Consider the following 19207-nt stretch of genomic DNA (forward strand, 5'->3'; position numbering starts at 1 on the left):
AAGCTGAAATGCAATACCAAAGTCCGGCCTTCGTCGAAAATTGCTTTGCCAAAATTTCAATCAATTTGATTGAAAATGAGGGTGTGACAGTGCCGCCTCAACTTTTACAAAAAGCCGGATATGACGTCATCGATATTTATCGAAAAAATTTAAAAAACGTCCGGGGATATAATTCCCGGGAACTCTCATGTCAAATTTCATAAAGATCACACATACACCACGACCCTCGTCTCGATTCCCCCTCTATGTTAAAACATTTAATCAAAACTTGACTAAATGTAAAAACCACACCTGAAAACCCACAATATGACTGTGACGTTGTCATCGGTCGGTATACGCGAAGGGGTGGGCATGTAAATATGACATATAAATGACACTAACATGAAGGTTTTGAGGCCTTCAAGAACTTTCATAGTAATATGTACATGTATGCTACATTTACATAATCATAGCGTTGTTTACAGACCCATGTACCAGGGGGTGGGGGGTAAGATAGGAGGTAGGGGCTTAGTAAGGAGGGTACAACAGGACTTTTTTGTTTTGTTTTAGAAAAAGGTTATGCTTGGCCGAAGGGGTGAAAATATCAACGCTATCGTACACGTGGTGGTTTTTTCTGTCAAACTTTCACTTTGGACCAACTTCAGAACAGACTAACATCTGCTGGAGAGAAAATTAAAGAAAACTCGACTGAGTAAGCATTTACCCCGGTGGCCATAGTCAAAATCATTTTCGATTTCTGCAGCTGAAAATAAACGCAATCCATTTTCGAAAATTTCATTCGCAATGGCCACAGCTTCCTCTCTCCCAAATTTTGCGACAGTGTGTATAATCTTTTGACAGGTCTCGAACGCATCATTTGACAAACTGCGCTGTCCGCAGCTAGGGAGCGTTCGTTTTCAAGTCCATCAAATTATCCTGTCAAAGTCAGTGTTGACGATTATGCATGTTTTGTCTTTCCCCTTGGGATGCCTGTCTACAAAGATATAAAAGCTCTTTTTTGTACAAGGTATACCTCCGGGCCACGAAAGATCTTCGTCACAGCTGCAGCTTAAAAAGTCCACCCAAACACTACAGAGTACACGATTTTGTGACGTCAGTAAATGCCGTACATTTTCCATGTCAGTTTGGCTTCAAACTAATGGGTGGAGCCTGCTAGTCCATGTAAAACTCTCAGAGAAAGTTGATATTGTTGAACGGAACATACATCAACTCTGACACAATGCCGGTGTAACACGAGAAAATTACTCCCACGAGATTTTTACTGCGGAGTAAAAATTTCGTACGAAAATGTTACTCCTTTTACGAAAAAAGTACTCGAGAAAATTACTCCCCACGACAGGTGAGTTCCGAGTAAACATTTCGTACAAAAATGTTACTCCCCTGACGAATAAATAACGAATAAATTACTTCACCCTAACAGAGCAATTTAACTTCCCATGCCAGGTGTACGAAATTTTTACTCCCTTGTCCCCTGTCCCCGGATGAGACGAAAAACCGAGGTCCCTTCGTGTACACTACATTGGGGTGTGCACGTTAAAGATTCCACGATTGACAAAAGGGTCTTTCCTGGCAAAATTGTATAGGCATAGATTAAAAAATGTCCACCAAAATACCCGTGTGACTTGGAATAATAGGCCGTGAAAAGTAGGATATGCGCCGAAATGGCTGCGATCTGCTGGTCGATGTGAATGCGTGATGTATTGTGTAAAAAATTCCATCTCACACGGCATTAATAGATCCCTGCGCCTTGAGTCCGAGTCTGGAGATACGCGCGCGATACAAGACTTCATATAACATAGTCTTGGTGGTGGAAGGGGTGGAGGGAGGGTAGCGCGACATTCGTTTGTGCCAGATCACATATTGGCATTATCCCTTCGCCCACATCCCATTTTCGCGCACGAGATTTTTTACTGGAAGTAAAACAAGTCGCGTAAGGCGAAAATACAATATTTAGTCAAGTAGCTGTCGAACTCACAGAATGAAACTGAACGCAATGCCATTTTTCAGCAAGACCGTATACTCGTAGCATCGTCAGTCAACCGCTCATGGCAAAGGCAGTGAAATTGACAAGAAGAGCGGGGTAGTAGTTGCGCTAAGAAGGATAGCACGCTTTTCTGTACCTCTCTTTGTTTTAACTTTCTGAGCGTGTTTTTAATCCAAACATATCATATCTATATGTTTTTGGAATCAGGAACCGACAAGGAATAAGATGAAAGTGTTTTTAAATTGATTTCGACAATTTAATTTTGATAATAATTTTTATATATTTAATTTTCAGAGCTTGTTTTTAATCCAAATATAACATATTTATATGTTTTTGGAATCAGAAAATGATGGAAAATAAGATGAACGTAAATTTGGATCGTTTTATAAATTTTTATTTTTTTTTTACAATTTTCAGATTTTTAATGACCAAAGTCATTAATTAATTTTTAAGCCACCAAGCTGAAATGCAATACCGAAGTCCGGGCTTTGTCGAAGATTACTTGACCAAAATTTCAACCAATTTGGTTGAAAAATGAGGGCGTGACAGTGCCGCCTCAACTTTCACGAAAAGCCGGATATGACGTCATCAAAGACATTTATCAAAAAAATGAAAAAAACGTTCGGGGATTTCATACCCAGGAACTCTCATGTCAAATTTCATAAAGATCGGTCCAGTAGTTTAGTCTGAATCGCTCTACACACACACACAGACAGACAGACAGACACACACACACATACCTAAAGTGTGGATGGTTACCTAAGAGGCGGCACTGGGTGTAGTGCCTTTCTAGTGCACTTGCACTACAACAGCACTGGGTGCAGTACTCGCTCCGGCATCGAAGAATTTTGCACTAAAAAATGCACAAAATTTGACCTATTTCGTCGCCTATAGAGGACGGAAAGAATGTCATTATATTTAGTCAAGTTTTGACTAAATATTTTAACATCGAGGGGGAATCGAAACGAGGGTCGTGGTGTATGTGCGTGTGTCTGTGTGTGTGTCTGTGTGTGTGTGTAGAGCGATTCAGGCTAAACTACTGGACCGATCTTTATGAAATTTGACATGAGAGTTCCTGGGTATAAAATCCCCGAACGTTTTTTTCATTTTTTTGATAAATGTCTTTGATGACGTCATATCCGGCTTTTCGTGAAAGTTGAGGCGGCACTGTCACGCCCTCATTTTTCAACCAAATTGGTTGAAATTTTGGTCAAGTAATCTTCGACGAAGCCCGGACTTCGGTATTGCATTTCAGCTTGGTGGCTTAAAAATTAATTAATGACTTTGGTCATTAAAAATCTGAAAATTGTAAAAAAAATTAAAAATTTATAAAACGATCCAAATTTACGTTTATCTTATTCTCCATCATTTGCTGATTCCAAAAACATATAAATATGTTATATTCGGATTACAAACAAGCTCTGAAAATTAAATATATAAAAATTATTATCAATTTTTTTTTTTCGAAATCAATTTAAAAACACTTTCATCTTATTCCTTGTCGGTTCCTGATTCCAAAAATATATAGATATGATATGTTTGGATTAAAAACACGCTCAGAAAGTTAAAACGAAGAGAGGTACAGAAAAGCGTGCTATCCTTCTCAGCGCAACGAATACCCCGCTCTTCTTGTCAATTCCACGGACACTGCCTTTGCCACGGGCGGTGGAGTGACGATGCTACGAGTATACGGTCTTGCTGCGTTGCGTTGCGTTCAGTTTCATTCTGTGAGTTCGACAGCTACTTGACTAAATATTGTATTTTCGCCTTACGCGACTTGTTTTGAACATTGTTATGACATTCTTTCCGTCAAAAAAGTCAATTTAACGGTGTTAAATGAAGCGACCATCCACACAATTAGGTTGCCATCCAGAGTTTAGGTTGCCATCCACGTGTGGATGGTTGCCTTATGGTGATTTAGGCAACCAAACCTGTGGAAACATGGGTACACACACACACACACACACACACACACACACACACACACACACACACACACGCACATACACCACGACCCTCGTTTCGATTCCCCCTCGATGTTAAAATATTTAGTCAAAACTTGACTAAATATAAAAAAATGGGAAGTAAATATTTCGTGGAGGGAGTAATTTTTTCGTGGCTTGGGGAGTTCTTTTCTCGTACGAAGGTTGTACTCGGTGTAAGAATTTCGTACGAAATTTTTGCTCCGGGGTAAATTTTTCGTGGAGTAAAAATGTCGTGTTACACCGGCGAACAGTAATAATCTTAAGACATAACATAGATCTATTCTTGTGGGTGATGATTTATGCATACCTTGATATAAAAATAGATTAACTTATATAAATGACACTAACATGAAGGTTTTGAGGCCTTCAAGAACTTTCATAGTAAAATGTACATGTATGCTACATTTACATAAGGCCTAAAAAAAAAATAGGTGTGGTTACGATAACCCGACCTACCCTATTTTTAGGGGCCGACCCTATAACTTTTTATTACATTTGTCAAAAGAAAAACCAAAAAAAACCAAGAAAACGAATGCAAAAAACGCAATGAAAGCGAAAGCGCCCGAGTCGCACACTTATTTCCCTGTCAAGTAGGTTTAATTTGTACACATTAGAAAAAAAAGTTAAAAAAAAAAGAAGTGATTGCCTACCTTCCTACCCTATTTTTATTGGCTATGTTACCGTAACCACACCTATTTTTTTTGTTGGCCTAATCATATATAGCGTTGTTTACAGACCCATGTAAGAGAGGAGGAAGGGGCTAGGAAGGAGGGTACAATAGGAGCTAAGGGTAGGAGCTACCTCCAGGGTAGACAGTTACTTTTCAGTGCTGCTTCAACTTTTGAGACAAGTAAAAGTTCTTTGAAATACATCTCGTGACAAATTAGCATGTGTATAAGGCAACGTGGAATTCAACATAACCAGCAGTTTGACAACAGCAACGCCACTGACAACACTGAACCGAATAAAGACTTTCGTTCATGCGTTATCTCTACTAAATGTATATGCACACACAGACAAACAACCCTGACAGGCAAATTCGAGACAAACATAACTGTGTAAACCAGCCTAAATTATTTATGCTAATAATTATGTTTATTATTGTTATTATGCAGCACCCTTCTTGATCCCCTCTACGTACACGTACTAACGTTTGTCTGTCTCTCTCACTATTCCATGTCTCTGGCAAACACACACACACAGACACACACACACACACACACACACACACACACACACACACACACACACACACGCGCGCGCGCGCGTCAAAGGGAAAAACAAACAAGTCGCGTAAGGCGAAATTACTACATTTAGTCAAGCTGCTAAACTCACAAAATGAAACTGAACGCACTGCATTTTTACACAATGATGCATATAGCACGCTTTTCTGTACCTCTCTTCGTTTTAACTTTCTGAGCGTGTTTTTAATCCAAACATATCATATGTATATGTTTTTGGAATCAGGAACCGACAAGTAATAAGATGAAATTGTTTTTAAATCGATTTCGGAAATTTAATTTTGATCATAATTTTTATATTTTTAATTTTCAGAGCTTGTTTTTAATCCAAATATAACATATTTATATGTTTTTGGAATCAGAAAATGATGAAGAATAAGATAAACGTAAATTTGGATCGTTTTATCAAGAAAAAAAAAATAACTACAATTTTCAGATTTGTAATGACCAAAGACATTAATTAATTTTTAAGCCACCAAGCTGAAATGCAATACCAAAGTCCGGCCTTCGTCGAAGATTGCTTTGCCAAAATTTCAATCAATTTGACTGAAAAATGAGGGTGTGACAGTGCCGCCTCAACTTTTACAAAAACCCGGATATAACGTCATCAAAGGTATTTATCGAAAACATGAAAAAAATCATCCGGGGATATAATTCCCAGGAACTCTCATGTCAAATTTCATAAAGATCGGTCCAATAGTTTAGTCTGAATCGCTATACACACACACACACACAGACAGACACACACACACACATACACCACGACCATCGTATAATCGATTTGGGTACGTAGACTTTTGGTTGGCCTAGTGGTAAGGCGTCCGCCCTGTGATCGGGAGGTCGTGGGTTCGAACCCCGGCCGGGTCATACCTAAGACTTTAAAATTGGCAATCTAGTGGCTGCTCCGCCTGGCGTCTGGCATTATGGGGTTAGTGCTAGGACTGGTTGGTCCGGTGTCAGAATAATGTGACTGGGTGAGACATGAAGCCTGTGCTGCGACTTCTGTCTTGTGTGTTGCGCACGTTATATGTCAAAGCAGCACCGCCCTGATATGGCCCTTCGTGGTCGGCTGGGCGTTAAGCAAACAAACAAACAAACAAACAAACAAACAAACGTAGACTTTTCCTTCTTTGCTGTAATTTTAAGTCCACTTTGCGTCATACTTATTCAGAAACTACTGACTAAATGTTTTAACATAGAGGGGGACTCGAGACGAGGGTCGTGGCGTTATATTTCCAACCATAGCGATAGATATGCACCACCACAAAAACACATGTGTTTACAACGGAAGTTAGCAGGCTGTATGAGGAGATGGTACATTTGTGAATATCGTCAAACGAAATGAGTAGAGTTCATTAGTTGACCACGACTATTTTTGGTTTTATGCGCTGAGCCGCCAAAACGTTGGGGGAACGTAACATTATTAATTGGGGAGGATGGGCTAGGGAGGGGGTAGGATAGGCTAGGGAGGATGGGCTAGGGAGGATGTAGTCGCTAGGGAGGGGGTAGGATAGGATGTAGTCGCTAGGGAGGGGGTAGGATGGGATGAAGTCGCTAGGGAGGGGGTAGGATAGGATGTTGTCGCTAGGGAGGGGGTAGGATGGGATGTAGTCGCTAGCTAGGGAGGGGGTAGGATGGGAGGGGGGTAGGATAGGATGTAGTCGCTAGGGAGGGGGTAGGATGGGATGTAGTCGCTAGGGAGGGGGTAGGATGGGAGGGGGGTAGGATAGGATGTAGTCGCTAGGGAGGGGGTAGGATGGGATGTAGTCGCTAGGGAGGGTGTAGGATGGGAGGGGGTAGGATGGGATGTAGTCGCTAGGTAGGGGGTAGGATGGGAGGGGGGTATGATAGGATGTAGTCGCTAGGGAGGGGGTAGGATGGGATGTAGTCGCTAGGGAGGGGGTAGGATGGGAAGGGAATAGGATGGGATGTAGTCGCTAGGGAGGGGGTAGGATGGGAGGGGGGTATGATAGGATGTAGTCGCTAGGGAGGGGGTAGGATGGGATGTAGTCGCTAGGGAGGGGGTAGGATGGGAAGGAATAGGATGGGATGTAGTCGCTAGGGAGGGGGTAGGATGGGAGGGGGGTAGGATAGAATGTAGTCGCTAGGGAGGGGGTAGGATGGGATGAAGTCGCTATGGAGGGGGTAGGATGGGATGTAGTCGCTAGGGAGGGGGTAGGATGGGATGTAGTCGCTAGCTAGGGAGGGGGTAGGATGGGAGGGGGGTAGGATAGGATGTAGTCGCTAGGGAGGGGGTAGGATGGGATGTAGTCGCTAGGGAGGGGGTAGGATATGGGAGGGGGGTAGGATAGGATGTAGTCGCTAGGGAGGGGGTAGGATGGGATGTAGTCGCTAGGGAGGGGGTAGGATGGGAGGGGGTAGGATGGGATGTAGTCGCTAGGGAGGGGGGTATGATAGGATGTAGTCGCTAGGGAGGGGGTAGGATGGGATGTAGTCGCTAGGGAGGGGGTAGGATGGGAGGGGGTAGGATAGAATGTAGTCGCTAGAGAGGGGGTAGGATGGGATGAAGTCGCTAGGGAGGGGGTAGGATGGGATGAAGTCGCTAGGGAGGGGGTAGGATGGGAGGTAGTCACTAGGGAGAGGAGTAGAATGGGTTAGGGAGGGGGGTAGGATGGGAGGTAGTTGCTAGGGAGGGGGGTAGGATGGGATGTAGTCGCTAGGAAGGGGGGGGGGGGTAGGATGGGCTGCGGAAGGGGTAAGATGGGAGGAAAGGCTAGGGATGGGTTATGGGATGGTAGGTATAGGGCACGGAGGGGGGAAGGGAGAGGCGGGCAGGTTAGGAGGATTAATCCGCAAGGGGGGGGGGGGGGGGGGATATGAGCTAGGTTAGGAGGTCGGAGGGTGCTCCATCAGCTTAACTACCAACTGGGCTTACCTGCTTAGCTTGTATGTCTAAAGTCAAGAACAAACAAATAATGGCCATAGTGCCCCACTGCTATTTATATTTAGAACTGAACAGCACCTTACACCTGCAGATCGAAAAAGGAACAGCGTACACCGCTATGAGTTGGCACCGTACACCTATCATTTTACACTTGCTGTCTTTGAAGTCAAAATTCAAAGCAACAAAATTGCCACAGAGGCAAAACTCTTGCACAATTAATGCGTCGCGGACATATTGTTCAACTTGTTCGATCTGCTGTAGCAGCCTATCTTCCCATACTAGGGGGGCTTTGACAATCAAATACAACAAAGGTAAGTCCAAACTTCACGCAAAGAGAGGGTAGTATGGAAAATGTTCACGTATTTAATAGAGAAAGAGTTTCTGCAGTTGCCACCTTCAAAAACGTTTGTCTGTCTCTCTCACTATTCTCGGTCGCCGGCAAACACACACACACACACACACACACACACACACACACACACACACACACACACACATATATATATATATACGCGCGGAAGGAAAGGGAGAGAGAGAGAGGGAGAGGGTGGAGAGATCGAGAGATCGAGAGAGAGAGAGTGAGAAAGAGAGAGAGAGAGAAAGAGAGAGTGACTTAGCCACCCATACATGCACTTTATGATCAAATCTTAGCTCACCTTAGTGATTATTACTTCCTTTTTTTTTTTATCTCTCCAGCACTCTCGGTCTTCCGATCCCCTCTATCCTACCAGGCAGACTATGAATCCACCATTCCGAATTTCCGCATCGAGCAATCCACAGTTCCAGGACAAAAGACTCCTCACTGAGAAAGGCACCCCACACCTTTGCACAACAATTACTCCCCTCTCACCGATCTTTCGCAAACGATTACCTTTTTATCGACGAGCACGGTTTAATAGCCCGTCGCATTTCCCGCGGCGAGCTGCCTGCAAATTGCCTTGCTTACAGCTGAACAAACGCTGTTAAAAACTGCCCCCCTTAAAGGTGCTGCTCTGTCTGGCTTAATTACACGATCATTTTCACTGCCACTGATCTTTCTAAGCTTTCACATGGAATAAAAGTATCTTTTCCCTTGGAAACATACCAAAAATTGACATGTTGGTTGCATTATGCGCAAAGTGTGGCATTTTTTTTTAATTGAGAAGATTGACATAATATGTGTCACAAAATGAATTTCCGACCTTGACATTGTAGTTCGGGTCAAGTGGGCGTCGGCCTTAATGACCAATCAGAAATAATCAATGATCATCTCCGAAGTGTGTTCCGGTCTGGACTGATAATGGCGCAAAAAATTTTCCGCGAAACGGTGGTAAGAAGAAGAGAGCTTGGATCTGAAAATGGATTCAACTCAGAAGAGACCGCGGTGGAGCGATCACGCAACTTTTTTCACGCGGGAGGACGGGAGCAAATTAATTCACCCAAGAGAGATCGACGACTGGCAAGATGATATAAGAACCTGGTCTCCTGTGTCACACCAGGACATCATTAACTACTTTGTGTTCACCCAGGGCGGCGACGGAGAGCAAATGAAGAACTTTAAAAGTATGGAGTCATACAATTTTTTTCATTCAGGTAAAGTTGGAGCTGTCTTGCACAACACCAGCTCATCACCCGGATTTTGTGTGTATAAAGCTGAAGTTACCGCCAGCCAAACCCTGACAACGAAACACTCCGCGTGGGTGGCAACAACCAACACCGGTGTGGTCGAGTTGGCCGGCTGCACCTGCACTGCTGGAAAGGGCCGCACATGCAGTCATGCAGGGGCAATACTTTGGAAAGTAAGTTTTTGAAAGATTTAATGTTCCTTTTTTTTTTTTATAACGCAAACATTTAATTATAATGAATGGAGTGGCTCGGGAACAAATTTTTTGTTGGAAGCCCACCGTGATGCTCAGTAGATCTCAAAATAGATCTGATTTATTTGTTTGCATCACTGCTAATGCTATGATAATCTTGTTAGCTAGGTTGGTAGAGCTCTGAACATAAATTTGATAAATCTATCATTTTTTTCGAGTCATATCATTGCTTATCTTCTACGAGCTCTTTTACTTCTATTAGTTCTGTCTTTAGTTTCCTTTGCCTTCTTCACAAGTCACTGCAAAATCCATTCAGAGTCAGTCACCGTAGCAGCATAGAATCACAACTGACGCCGATGATTTCTCAAGACACTGCATAACATAACCTAACATCATAGACTTCTATAGATGTCTCTCTATGTCTCTGCTAACATCATTCAATGATAGGTTTTGAATTTTTTTAAATGGGGGGCGGTTGTCACTTTATAAGCTTATGACAAAACATAAATTGTGACCCTCCACCACGAAATGAGTCGCATGTCACCTTTGCATGATTTTCATATTTTTACATTTTCCTAAAGAGTTTTTTATGCTCTATCCGGTGGTGAAAACCGTTTTAGAAAAGAGCAAAAACTGTTTGAGTTATAAGCTTGTGACTAAGGTGACCCTCACACTGTTACCAGACACTCCCCGGACTTATATTAAGCCTAGCGCAGAACCGCGCGAGGTGACATGCGACTCATTTCGTGGTGGAGGGTCACAATTTTCTGTGCACCTAAGTCAGTTGCTTGTGATACTACTATTGTCAGGATACTTGTTTTTTTCTTAATCGAAGTGACAAAATGTTTGTTTTTACGGAAATAAATTCAGAATCACTAACTCATCTCGGATAAAAGAAAACAGCACTGTTCTCGAGCCACAGCTGTTCTTGCAAACATTTTATGATTTGAACTCACGACCTTCCGATTAGGAGGCCGATGTCTTACCACTAGATCTGACGAGCCCATGTGGCTAAGTGGATTAGACGTCGGCCTCCCAAGCGGCTGGACGTGGGATCGAATCCCGACTGCGCCTGGTGAGTCAAGGGTGGAGATTTTTCCGATCTCCCTGGTCAACGTATTTTCCCGCAAGCTGCCCGCATGCTCATGCTTTTTACATGGGATAAGACCATCCCTCCACTTGGTCACATACCAGTAATGAACAGCCTGAGTGTTACATGGGATAAGACCATCCCTCCACTTGGTCACATACCAATAATGAACAGCCTGAGTGTTACATGGGATAAGACCATCCCTCCACTTGGTCACATACCAATAATGAACAGCCTGAGTGTTACATGGGATAAGACCATCCCTCCACTTGGTCACATACCAATAATGAACAGCCTGAGTGTTACATGGGATAAGACCATCCCTCCACTTGGTCACATACCAATAATGAACAGCCTGAGTGTTACATGGGATAAGACCATCCCTCCACTTGGTCACATACCAATAATGAACAGCCTGAGTGTTACATGGGATAAGACCATCCCTCCACTTGGTCACATACCAATAATGAACAGCCTGAGTGTTACATGGGATAAGACCATCCCTCCACTTGGTCACATACCAATAATGAACACCCTGAGTGTTACATGGGATAAGACCATCCCTCCACTTGGTCACATACCAATAATGAACAGCCTGAGTGTTACATGGGATAAGACCATCCCTCCACTTGGTCACATACCAATAATGAACAGCCTGAGTGCTCTCTGTGCACAGTGGACATTTGTTGATGAATTAATTTTGCAAAAACCGCGTAATTCATAAACAAATTCCAGCTCACCCCAGGAAGCAGTCAGGGTGTTTGTTTTTGGTATGTGACCAAGTGGAGGGATGGTCTTATCCAAAACCTGGCCAGATGGTGAGCCGAGCTGTGTACACGGGAAGGATCGCGTGTGCCTTTAACTTGAAGGATGAGGTTATCCCGTATATCGCGTATAGTGAGCATGCATGCTCACTTGCAAGAGACGGAGGGTACCTTTAACGGTAAGTAAACCAAGACCATGAAACAATACGAGCGGTACGAGACACGAAGTTTCCTCGCTTTGATTTTCGCTTGAGTGCGCCGGGACAGGCGGACATTTTCACAGCAAGGTGAAGAAGAAACACTTGTCAGAATTAATTATGTATTCATGTTCACAGATAGTTTTCGGCCTAGGAATATACTACACGCCAAGTCTACAAGAGCCCCTTGTTTGTGAATGAAGTAGTTCTATTGTAAAATGTTTAATGAGGAGAAAAGTGTGCATGCAACATTGCAAGCACACGAACGTCTCGTCCACTGGACTCAAATGTAGCGGTTACACACCGAGTCTCAGTGGATATTAAGAACACTGGAAAAAGTTTCCTGATCATGAAAAAAATGCGACTTTACAGAGTTCGTGTTTAAAGTGGGTTGGAGAAAAACGTACGCGCGCGCAAGTGTCTTAGTGTTACTGTGTGTGTGTGTGTGTGTGTGTGTGCCGTGTGTGTGTGAAGTAAGTGTGTGTGTGTGTGTGTGTGTGTGTGTGTGTGTGTGCGTGTGTGCGTGTGTGTGTGTGTGTGTGTGTGCACATGCAAACACATAAATATCCACACATATACACACTGAAAAACACAGATGTTGATACTTTTTTGAAAGTCTTCAATGATAACGCTTTTCTTATGAATAACACTAGCAGTTAAAGGCAGAGTAAGCCTCCCGTAAACCATCACAGATACGGTCAGGCTTTTACACACAGTACAAACACCATTTCATTTAAACACTCACCAATTGAGAACATCCTAGGTGCCCTCCGTAAAGAGCGAACAATTTTCAAAGAATTTATTTTTGCGTGGTTTATCTTACCCCTGAGCCATCGTGAACCCGTGTGATCCAGTTTTCCCTTTTCACAATGCAGTCGTCATAGTTAGTCATTTGAATGCGACTCGACGTGAGCTTATCTACAATAGCACGTTTTTTTTATGCACGAAACAACGGCTGTGGTTCACAAGAACTCTAGCGATGGCTTTTGACTGTTGAGAGGAACGGCGATTTGCACTGATAAACCGGCTGTCGTCTGCTACGACCCTTGCGTGACCCTGCTTCCGGGCTTTTCTTTTTTTTAAACTTTCACAACTTCGAATTGTTCTGATCTTGTCTTGATGAAAAACGAATTCTTTTATGATTAAAGAATGTTTGTGTAACAAGCTGTCAATTTATTATTTAGATTTTAAAAGTTAGGTCTAGCGCAAAAACGAGGCGCCGTTGTTGTTAACGGAACAAGTCTACGAAAATAAATTCTTTGAAAATGTCTCACGCTCGACAGAAAGCAGCCAGGATGTTCCCGTTCGGTGAGCGTTCAAATGGAAGTATGCTTGTACTGTATTTAGACGCTCGGGGAGCTCTGTGATGGTTTACGGGAGGCTTACTGTGCCTTTAAGCCCGGCTTCGCCCGGGAGTAAGCGGAGCCCTGTAGCAATTTAAGACGCTCGCTATCCCATTATCATTAGCTTTACCTCCTTTGTTTGGATACAAAAAAAGAGTTATCTCCCTTACCTTCTAGAAATTTCCGGAACTGTCCAGTTAATTTTTCTTTCTTCATTTCTTCCCCTCATAGGAGCAATAGCGAGTCTCTAATATCACTGGCATGATGTGCTTGCTACAGGTGAACAGTAGGCACTGAACTGGTCTTGCACCATATAGGCTGTATTCAATAAATGGGAGGTCCATAATCTGAGAAAGGAAACAATGAATCAAGAAACTAAAACCCAGGTGCACATCTGCGGCACCTAGGGAGTGTACGTGCACACTATCTTGTTCCTGCCTCTTGCCATCTCAGAGGTATGGCGACCACAGACAAAAAAGAGTTATCTCCCTTACCTTCTAGAAATTTCCGGAACTGTCCAGTTAATTTTTCATTCTTCATTTCTTCCCCTCATAGGAGCAATAGCAAGTCTCTAATATCACTGGCATGATGTGCTTGCTACAGGTGAACAGTTATCTCCCTTACCTTCTAGAAATTTCCGGAACTGTCCAGTTAATTTTTCTTTCTTCATTTCTTCCCCTCATAGGAGCAACAGCGAGTCTCTAATATCACTGGCATGATGTGCTTGCTACAGGTGAACAGCTAGTAGGCACTGAACTGGTCTTGCACCGTATTCAATAAATGGGAGGTCCATAATCTGAGAAAGGAAACAGTGAATCAAGAAACTAAAACCCAGGTGCACATCTGCGGCACCTAGGGAGTGTACGTGCACACTATCTTGTTCCTGCCTCTTGCCATCTCAGAGGTATGGCGACCACAGACAGACAGACAGACAGACAGACACTCTCTTTTATTATATGTATAGATAGATGTATGAAAAGAATATATTTTAAAAAATCACGCATAATTAGTAACAAAAAGAGTTTGCAGCCCAACACGTCAGGTACATGCTTATGACAGATGCGTTGAAGCAGTGGTTCTCGTCGTTCCTAGATCATGTGTGGAGAATGACGTTGATCACTGCCCTCAAAGAAAAAGTAAAGCGGTGTTTATATGACCAGTATATTCACAATTGGTTCTCAGAAATGGATACAAAAGACACTTTTTGTAATTATAGAATGTTTAAAGATAGTTTTGTGTGTGAAGACTACATTAAATCCTTGTCGTTCCAAAAAGTCGTTACACTCATGAAATTTAGAACTACAAATAACAACCTGCCAGTACAGAAAGAAAGATACCTTAATATACCTGGAGCGAATCGCATTTGCAGAAAATGTACATCAGAAGATATAGGAAATGAGTATCATTATTTGTTTCTTTGTGACTTTTTCAATGAAAAAAGAGCAGAACTTATTCCACCATTCTACTGGAAAAAACCAAATTCACTTAAATACAAAAAACTGTTTGTATCAAGAAATAAGAAATTGTTGACGAAACTCTTGGAATTTATAAAATTAATTAGTAGCAATTTTTCATAGTGCTGGGATTTGTTAACCGTATTTTCGTTTTGTGTCCCCCATTGCCAGGAATCAATGTGTGTGTGTTTGCATTTTCTGTACTATAATATTTTGTGTTCATGTTTGTGTATTTTTGTTTTCCAAATATTTTTTTCATTTTTTCTTTTCTTATCTTCTATTTTTCTTTTTGATCACTTGGTACTTTGTGCATTTTTGAATTTGCGAATATTGTTTATAATGCCCCTGGGTAATGAACAATAAAAACTTGAACTTGAACTTGAACTTGTCACCTGGCCCACGTGACAGGGAGGTCAGGTCACTGAAACATAGAGAACATCATTAAAGGTGGTCGTCTACATTTTTGCTTTTTTTCAATAATCTTATGGTTAGATTTCGATACAAAATTATGTCAAATGATGAATGAACCATGGGGAAAAAAATTATAGAAAAAAAAATATGTAAAAAAAGATTTTATTTTTGGGTAGCGTGACTCACGCTTCCAATATTTTGTTTTCTGTTTGCTGAGAACATGTGCTTTGCCTAAAAATACTGACCAATCAAATTCATGTCACTATGCTTATAGCCACGCCCAAACAAGTGCAGCAACAGTTTGACACTGGAGCGCTGTCCACGCTTTTTTTTAAACGCACGAAATGCACGGGATTTGAGAGGAGTTTTGCGCTTGGCATTTTCCAAATAAGAATATCCCACTATGAGTACTACGCTGGAATACTACAATGAATTTTCAAACGGTTACACTGGCTTCGTCTTTCCTGATCGAAAGGGGGTGTATTGTTGATATTTGTAGATAATAGACTCTGCATTTTAATGGTCAAATGGCGTTTTCGGTATAAAAATGTAGACAAGGACCTTTAAACAAATAATTAAAAACACAAACAAGAATGGCTAGTTATTGGAACGTTGAATGTATGACAAAACATAACCTTACAATCACATTTTATTGTTATGTTTTGTTTTGTCATAATTAAAATATTATTGTAATGTTTGATTTTCATTAATTAAACGTTCCAATAACTTGCCAATCTTGGTTTTTGATTCTGAATTTTGGAATATAGCACATATATATACGTACACACAATGCCTGATTTCACACACCACGAAAGCGCTCAGAATAAAGCACGACTCGGAGTTGAGGAAGGTTTCAGTCCACAGCAATGATTTCAGATCTTAAAGAACAATACTTATTCACGTTTCAACCTGGCCTTGTCAATCACAAATACTTGAAGAGCTTTGAAAGACCGTAACATATCCTGGACTCTACCTTTCAGTTAAAGGCTAACGGCGAGGGGGGGGGGGGGGGCGGGCGGAGGTGGAAAGGGAGCTGAAGAAAGGGAGCTGAAGAGGATGAGAGAGAGAGAGAGAGAGAGAGAGAGAGAGAAGAGAGAAGAGAGAGAGAGACAGAGAGAGAGAGAGAGAGAGACAGAGAGAGAGAGAGAGACAGAGAGAGAGAGAGAGAGATCAAATCAAATCACATCACATTTTATTTTTCGAGGGTTGTGGCATAAGCAATACAACGAGCTTCTTTTCAACCAGCCCTCGCCCAGAGAGGGACTAGGAGAGGGCCCCGGAGAGAGAGAGAGAGAGAGAGGGAGGGAGGGAGGGAGAGAGAGAGAGAGAGAGAGAGAGAGAGAGAGAGAGAGAGAGAGAGAGAGAGAGAGACCTATATATCACGTCTGTCTGTCTGTCTGTCTATACCGTAATACCTTCATGATAACCAGCTGTACCAGACAGTCAGGCCACGTCCCATGCCCAACACAACAGGCGCCGTGACGGGCCTGGCGGGCACACACCCTCCTCCGCAGGTTGATGGCGCGAGGCTCCAGACTGACGTGGTCGGGGAGAATGCACGCCTTGTTGTGGCACAGGTGACTCGCGTCAAGCTGCCTGGGCAGAGACAGCGTCCCCAGAGCCAGCATGGCCGACGCTCTCTGCACGGAGGTATTGGTAAGCTTGCCGGTGTTGGGGTGTCTGTAGACAATGTACAGGTAGCCATCAGCTCTGGAGCTCGCGCCGTTGTAGAGAAGACAGACCCCGTTCTCGGACAGTCTCACTCCTGGTTCGCACAACAGTTTGTGGCTGAGGACTTGCATTATGGCGGCTGATGGTGTGTTTCGACGTGTAACAAAGTCTTTGCATTTAGAGCTTTGGTGTGACTGTGTAATAAAGCACACATAGTCCAGGCAAGGTGTATGTCTGTGCAGTGTATTATGTACATGATGCACGTGCTATATAGCGATGTGCACCGACTGACGTGGCGGTGCTTTCCTTTGATGATGGTGTGTGTGGGACCGGGTGCTGTGTTCGGGGAACCACAGGAGCTTGTATTACGATGCCGTCTTCCTTGCCGTGGACACTGACGATCATTTTAGCACCACAGGTTTTTACACGTAACGGGAGAAGAGAATCATTCCACTTGTACACATACACCAACACTGAATCAACTGGCTTCTGTTTTGAGTGAAAATTGCGGCTTTTTCCGCTAAATCAAATTTGCAGGTTGGCATAGGTGTCACAAAACTTACTCCAGCAACAAAATGAATGAAAACGCGTTACGTTCTGCCATTTGATGGCATGTGTGCGTTCTTTGGTATGCACGGAAGAAGAGTATCCTTCCACTTGCACCCATACAGCAAAACTTCCACAGCCTGGCTTCTGTCTTGTGCAGAGTAATCATTCTTTTGCCGCTAAATCAAAATAATTGTCACGTACAAAATGACTTGAGCTAAAAATGTCCTCTTTGTGCAGAAGACAGCAAGGCTCTCAGTATTTGGTATGTGTCCATGGAGAGATGCTCCTATCCCGTGTACAATTAAAGCGTGCCCGGACCTGTGGCCATTCTTCTTCGTTAGCCTTAAATCTTAATCCTTGTAAAATAAAGTTCAATTCTATTCAATTCAATTCGTTCATGGGCTGCCACTCCCACGTTCACTCGTATTTTTGCAGGAGTGGGGTTTTACGTGTGTGACCGTGTTTACCCCACCATTTAGGCAGCCATACGCCGCTTTCGGGAAAATCATGTTGGGTATTTTTGTGTTTCTGTAACCCATCGAACTCTGACATGGGTTACCGGATCTTTTCCGTGCGCACTTGGTCTTGTGCTTGCGTGTACATACGAAGGTGGCCATTCCGGGCCAGACGCAGGGCCAAACGGGAAGGAAGCGGGTCGATATCAGGTGCCTGTAGGTTGCAAGGCCATTCAGTGCTAAAGCCGTCTCACAACACAAGGCAAACGTGCACAATGTTGGGGCTACCAGAACATTTTTAAAAAGAAAACACACTGAAAAACTTTTGTTGTTGAAAGTTCTATCAGTCTGGATTGTTGTTTTGTTTGAAAGATATACTTCATTGAATATTTACAGTGTCCTTCTTTTTATCATATTAATTGCCTCTTGCCTTGTTTTTTGTTTGTGAAAACTTCTTAGGAAAAAGAATTTAGGTAGACAATTCCCCACTCAATAGAAAAGAAGGAAATTGTACATATTCAAGTAAGTAAATCTTTAAAATAAGACACGATCCAGACTAGAACTGACTTAAAAAATGTGTTCTTTTTAGAAATGAAAAGATCTGGTAGCCCCAACATTGTGTAAATGTAACGCATTGCAGCCTACTGGTCACGTTTGAAGTCGATCACTCCAAGCACCGTCGCGTGTAACCTAATTGTTTATTATATGAAAGTTATTATACGCTTTGGTAATTCAATGGACTGACCAGAACCAGATTATAGTGTGATCCCGGCAAGCCCATGTGTGTGCCGTGACGGCTCAGCCAGATTGTCACTGCCTATACATGTGTGTGTGTGTGTGTGTGTGTGGGGGGGGTTTCGATATGGAGAGAGAGATGACGATGATGATGACGATGGAACCGGCTTTATTTTACAAATAGTCATCTCAGTCTCGCTCTCCCCCTTCCCCTACTATGACTGATCGACTGACCCCCCTACCCGGGGGGCAGTCCCGCTCCACCCATCACTGACCATTGTCAATTTCGTTTGTATTTTTTGCCTTCCTTTTATCTTCTTACCCAAGACTTCATTCTTTACATATATTACTCTTTATTCTGGGGCGCTATGAGCGCCCTAGTATAAGGTGGGGATTGAGCTTGCCACTGGCGGCTTCGATGCCACTGGCGGCTTCCATTTTGTTGTGACGCAGCTCGTTATTTGCGCTGTTCCGCCGGGAGATGAGCTGCGCTTTTTTGGATATCTGAAACTATCATGTGTTGTGACCCATCTCGTCATCTGCGCTGTTCCGAAAATGAACTTCACCTCGTCATGTGCGCTGTTCCGGAAATCGATGGCGCTCCAACAATGGCCGCTATTTTAGGAA

This window comes from Littorina saxatilis, linkage group LG6 (genome assembly GCF_037325665.1).
Source record: "Littorina saxatilis isolate snail1 linkage group LG6, US_GU_Lsax_2.0, whole genome shotgun sequence".
Classification (NCBI taxonomy): Eukaryota; Metazoa; Mollusca; class Gastropoda; order Littorinimorpha; family Littorinidae; genus Littorina; species Littorina saxatilis.